The following is a 6,000-nucleotide window of genomic DNA, read 5'->3' on the forward strand; positions in this document are numbered from 1 at the left end:
TGGCATTGCAATCATGCTTGAATGATGTTAGGCAACTAAAGAGAACTAGCTATCCAAAGAAAAAGCAGCAAAAGGTTCTCCATGCATTCAACTAGAAAGTACTCACAGGCCCTCCTTTCCAGTAACTCACTTACTCTACTACTCAGATAGCACGGGGGCGGGGGGGGGGCTAAAAATGACAAAATGTGACTGATTGAAAAAAGTCACATGGGAACCTGATCAAATTCACAACTCCAGCTTCCCCTCACCTCTTACCCAAAAAGGAAAAAAAAGCATCGGCCACAGCTGTCACTATAGTCATTATTAGACTTCGCACGTGGGTTTGAGGGATTCATTGGACTTTTTTCTCTATTCTAATCAAGAGATTAGTTGCCTATAAATGTGGGATCGCCATTACCTCTGCTAAAGACAAGCCGGGCAGGGCTGTCTCCCTCCCGTAAGCAGCTAGCTCGCCAGATCTAGAATACTTTCATTCAGACCCCCGCGCAAGCCAGGACAGCCAGTTACAAGCATCGCTGCGAGGTGGGAGAGGTTAGCAGCGTGGCACTAGCTCGGCAAGAATGAGGAGAGGGCGATAAATGGTGACTCATTACAACCAGAAGCACCATGTAAGGCAAGGTTCCCAGGGAGGGACGCAGCCGTTTAGGGTAGATCTGCCCGGCTGTCTCTGGATGTGGGGGGGTGAGCAGGGATCTTGCTCCCCAGAAGCTCGTTGTAAGAGTGTTTTGGGGAGAAGGGAGGTGTTAAGTCCGTCTACAAGCAGGGGCACCCCCCCACCCCAGCGCGCACTGACCGAGTCAATGAAGCTGGCGCTACTTCCTCTCGCCATAGTATAAATATTGCATCATGCGCCACGCTGCCGTGTAAAACGGATCCCCAGCCCTGTGAGAGGGAATTAAAGCAGCCCCCGCAGCAGGAGGGCACCACACGCCTGCTGCACTGCGGGCAAGCCGGCAACTCCGCACACGCGGGCACAGCAGCTGGGAGAGAGCCGCGTGGAGCCGGCGCAGCCATTGCTGCTCCGCATTAGCACTGGCCGCGGGGCGCGCGGCGAGGTGAGTAGCAGCCCGCCCGCCGTCCTGCCGCGGGGCAGAGCCAGGGCAGCGCATCACACTCACCCTGCCCGTGCCCGGCTGGAAGGGCGGCTGCAGCAGCAGATGGGCCAGGCTTGGGCCAAGGGCGCCGAGACCGGTGCGGGGGCCCGAGGGAGAGAGGCGCCGTCCCCAGCCGGCGACGACCGGAGGACGCGCTGCAGGTGCGGCTGCGGGAGGGGAGTTGGTATGTGCAGGGCAAGCGGGCGTAGTTTCCGGCTCTCTGCGCACTTCGTCTCCTGTCCTGTCAGCGGCAGCCCCGCCGGGTGGTAGGCTCGGCGGCTCCTCCTCCCTCCCTGAATGAGGGGCGGGCTTGCAAGGAGCCGACGGGGGAGCCCCCTTCCTCCTCCCTTTTCGCAGACAGCATTGTGGGAGCTCAGCTCACCTCCCGCGAGCGCCTCCGCGCCTCGCAGCTGGGGAACAGACTGAGCGCAAAGTAGCCGGAGGCTGTGATGGGGGCGCGCCTCGGAGTGGGGCTAACTAAGGCCAGGGTCTCTGGCAGCGCTGGGAACAAAGCCTGGATCGGGCTGCTTAGCGCTGGGGCTAGGTAGGGGCAGGGCGAGGACAGCGCTGTCTGTAGCAGGCTCAGCCCACGCACACAAAGGGATCCGGCCCGCCCCCCGCCTGCCCGTGCGCGCATCGCCCGGCTGGGTGGGCTATCAGCGCTGCCCACACGTGTAGGGAGGGCGGCAGGGCGGGCTGCCAGCCGGGGGAGGGGGGACAGGACAGGCTAGGACAGGTAACTGCAAAACTTCTCCGTCTGCTGCTGCTTAATGGAGCCCCCGAGAGGCTTCTTCGGAATGGCGAGGGGGAGAACTGGAGAAACATGTAGAGCGTGGCTGCCCGTTTAGAAGGGCCGCTGCCTGCATTTTAAAGGTAAAAATGTAAAAAAACCCTTTCCATGGTGCCTCCCCAAGAAAACTCATCTGCCCCCAAAGCTCTCTACCACCAAACCTCCCTGCAGCTGTTAGCACCTGCTGAACTGAGGACACGCACACAAGCCTCCAAAGCCTGTCTGTCTCTCACCATATCTTCCCTCACCCACCTTATCTCTCTCTCTCACACACATGCATTTTCTCCCACTCATGCCTTCCCTTCTGCATGCTGCCAGCTTCTGTTCTCAACTCAGCTTCTGTTCTCACTGGGCCACATTCTGCTCTCAGTTGTGTGTCTGCAATCCTATTAACTGCAGTGAGATGGTACATGGATGGGCAAGTGGGAACAACTGACTGGACACAGTGCAGTGTTGTGGCATAAGGGGCTAATGCAATCCTTGGCTGTATAAACGGGAGTAGAGAGTAGGAGTTGAGGTGATTTTGTCTTTGAAGGGCATTGGTGAGATGGATACTGGAATACTTTGTTCCGTTCTGGGGTCCATAGGTTTAAATGGATGTTGTAAAGTTGGAGAAGGTGCAGGAAAATGTCACAGAAATGATTTGAGGGCTAGAAAATGTGCCTTACAGTGAGAGACTTAAAGAGCTCAAGCTGGTTAGTTTACCGAAAAGAAGACTGACAGTTGACTTGATTAGTGTGTAACTACCTTCACAGGGAGAAAATACCAGATATTAATGGCTCTTCAGTCTAGCAAAGGCATAACAAGAACCAATGGCTGGAAGCTGGATATTCAAATTAGAAATTAGGTACAATACTTTGAACCTTTGGGACCAACTACCAAGGGAAGTGATTGATTCTCCATCTCTTGACGCTTTCCGATCAAGACTGAAGCCTTTCTGGAAGTTATGCTTTAGTGAACACACAAGTTATTGGACTCAGTACAGGACTAACTGGTGAAATGTAATGGCCTATGAAATATGGGAGGTCTGACTAGATGATCTAATGGTCCCTTCTGGCCTTAAACTCTTTGAATCTATGAATTTGACCCTGTCTTTTTTATGATAATTGATTACAGATTGGGCTGCGCTGATGTGTGGTTGAATAAGCCTTTACTCAGTGGTATGTCTTACTCTGGTGCTCTAATTTGTTTCTGTGGAAGGCTTTAATAACTTCTCTGTGCTTTGGGTTGCTGGTGCTGATGTAATCTGGAATGCCCCATTAAATGCATATAGAATAAATACCAGGAAAAACTAATAATTCCATAAGAGTTCTGCTCTGTAAAACAAGATAACAGAGCTTCTGATGGGATTCTGGCACCATATTGCAAAATGTTCCTTTCTGATATCATACAAATTTAAAGCAATCCTTCCTCTCAAAATCCTTAACCTTCTCATGTCTGTTTATCTTGGGTGGAGTAGCTCCCTAGGGAGCACTACCCAAAAGCCCCGCTTGAAGAAGTACTCAAGTGACCCTCTGTTAAGTGCTGTGTTCTGAAATCTACTTGCACCTCCCCTTTTAAAGTGCTTCCTAAATTGTAGTCCCACAATGTTAAGATGTTTACCTTGGGTGAGCAAAGTACACTGTAGATTTATTGTCATTTACATTAGGCTACTTTTATGAAGCAGTTTCAATGTTTGTAAAGCTATAGTCCATTTTGCTCCATATAGATCATTGTTACAGAGGACAAATTCACTTTCCTCATGCACTACTCAGTGGGACTGGTCACATCAGTAAAGTAGGCAATGGCTTGAGAAAATAGCCCTTAATATGGACTTTCTAAGAAATGGTCTGAGAAATTCTCTTTTGTTGCAGAAACTTCAGTAATAGTGACCTTCTCATTTCTTTAGATATCCAGGAACTCCAAATACAAAGAAGGACAACGAAACATGATTCAGGATTTTCCCTTCGCACTGCATTATGAAGAAACTCTTTCCTTCTTGAAGTCATTCATTGCATGACACTTTTTTCAGAAGTTGGTGAATTGCTGCTCTGGAAAGGAGCAATATTGGGTTCTAGTCATTTTAATGCATGAGCACAGTGGAGAACAAAGAAAGATGTTTTCTCTTTTTTTATTTTCATTTTCTTTAACCTTAAAGGCCCAGATTCTGCCACCCTGATTCAGGTTGAGTGATATCTAACTATACAAAGCAGACCTGTTGAAAGTAACAGGACTATGTGCAAAGTAAGGTGCAACTCACCATGATTAAAGATGGCCGAATTGAGCCCAAAGAAAATTGGTAATGCTGCTGTGAAACTTTTATCCTTAAAATAATAGAGATTATTCACTGTACTGTGATTGGAAAGATCTCCTCCCTTTTCTCCCTATTTTTCTTTTCCAGTCTCCATTATTGCTAACTCTGATATGTAAACTTCAGCCAGAGGACAGGATGGTGACTTGCAGATGTGGTTAACAGTGACTGTTCTTGTCCTGCAGCCATGCTGCGTGTAGTACCCTTACAGACTATAGGGAGAATTCCATTTGTTGAAGGGTTCCCAGGTTGACATTTAAAATAAACAGCAAAGGACTGAAGATTGTGAGTTCTAATGTGCATTATTATTGTTCTGGTAGGAGTCACCAGATGGCAATGATACACATAGTTTTACAGGTTCTTTTCTGAACAGGTTAGCACTGTTCAGTCTTTGAAAAAATGCTGTAGTGTTAGTTTTTGCATGGAAGGCTCTTGGGCAAGCTGTGGCAAACACCAGGAGAATATGATCTGAGCCTTAATCTCTCTCACTAAAGAGAGCAATTTTTGGTACACAGTTGCTTTCTGATAACCAGTCATTGCTGCTGGAGCTGAGATTTCTGAAAGAGGGTTTGCCTGCATGCCGCTTGTGATGACCTTTGATCTAGGACTGCTGTAAGTGTGCAAATAAAACAAAATGCACCAAGAATATACCCAGACTCCATAACAATGATTTCTGTTCCACTGGGAGACTGAAGGCCCTGAAATCTGCTAACACTCAAATGAGGAGCAATATTATAAAGCGGCTTTGGAATTTTTATTAAATATGTACATTAGTCATTTTCTGCAGAGATTAGATTGAGCTGAGCCCTGTGCATAAGTACTAGAGAGAATAGATGGCACAAGTGTTGGGATGTGAAAAAGCACTCAAACTGCACAGAGCCCAGGCCCCACCTTAGTCCTTGCACTCCCGGCATACTAAATTTGGGAGAGTCTAGTAGCAACAGCAGCTATAGTACCCTAGCCTCTGTGAACAACACACACAAACATGCACACAAGCCAACAGATCTTGGCTAGAGCAAGGAACTATACATTGCATGCCCATTAAAGGCTATGTCAACATCCACTGCTGTATGTACTTATCAGATCCATTGGTAAGGAACCACGACCTGAAAAGAGACCAGAGGCTGCACCCCTCTTCCAACTCATTGGCTGGAGTTGTAGCTGTGGCGAGGCTACATTGCATCCCCACAGGCTGTCCATGAGTTGAAGGTCTGAATTCCATTCCCTTCACCCCACTCTTCATCCCTTTACTCAGGCTTTGTGAGAAAGGTGAATTGCACCCTAGCAGCACTTTAATTCATCTCTACCTTTTTAATTAAAAGCAGAATCACTGATTTGTTTTAGTTACAGGTAAGATAAGTCCATCTATCTAAGCCTGTATACCACCCTAATATTTGAGTGTTTGTACCCAGTACATCAAATAAGTCTTGGATTTCATTTGTCTTTCTCCTTGTTTCTTGGAAATAGAATCCTAGAAATGTAGGGCTGAGAAGGATCTCGAGAGGTCATCAAGTCCAATACCCTGTGCTGAAGCAGGACCCAGTAAACCTAACCCATCCCTACATGTGTTTGTCTAACCAGTTCTCAAAAACTTCTCATAATGGGGATTCCAGAACCTTCCATGGAAGAGTATTCCAGAGCTTAATTACCCTTATAGTTATAAAGTTTTTTTTAATATCTAACATAAATCTCCTTCACTTGTCCTTCTGTTAGTGAACGTGTAGAACAACAGAACACCCATCCTCTTTATAACTGCCCTTAATATATTTGAAGACTTAACAGGTCCCCCCCGTTAGCCTTCTTTTCTCAAGACTAAACATGCCCAG

General features: G+C 47.6%; 1 protein-coding gene and 1 long non-coding RNA gene across 3 annotated transcripts in view; one reads left to right on the forward strand and one right to left on the reverse strand.

Moving 5' to 3' along the window:
• SLC7A1 (solute carrier family 7 member 1) overlaps positions 1 to 1,254 on the reverse strand; it is a 76,685-nt gene extending 75,431 nt beyond the window's left edge. For both annotated transcript variants that reach the window (XM_030562833.1, XM_030562825.1), the window contains exon 1: positions 1,119 to 1,254. The gene's annotated coding sequence lies outside the window, so the exon portion shown is untranslated. The remainder of the gene's footprint in view (positions 1 to 1,118) is intronic.
• Positions 1,255 to 1,261: 7 nt separating this feature from the next.
• On the forward strand, positions 1,262 to 4,455 carry LOC115651697. The gene is made up of 2 exons (XR_004000413.1): positions 1,262 to 1,967; positions 3,773 to 4,455. It is a non-coding gene; the product is annotated as an uncharacterized LOC115651697 (long non-coding RNA).
• The last annotated feature ends 1,545 nt before the right edge of the window (positions 4,456 to 6,000 follow it).

Source organism: Gopherus evgoodei, chromosome 1 (genome assembly GCF_007399415.2).
Source record: "Gopherus evgoodei ecotype Sinaloan lineage chromosome 1, rGopEvg1_v1.p, whole genome shotgun sequence".
Classification (NCBI taxonomy): domain Eukaryota; kingdom Metazoa; phylum Chordata; order Testudines; family Testudinidae; genus Gopherus; species Gopherus evgoodei.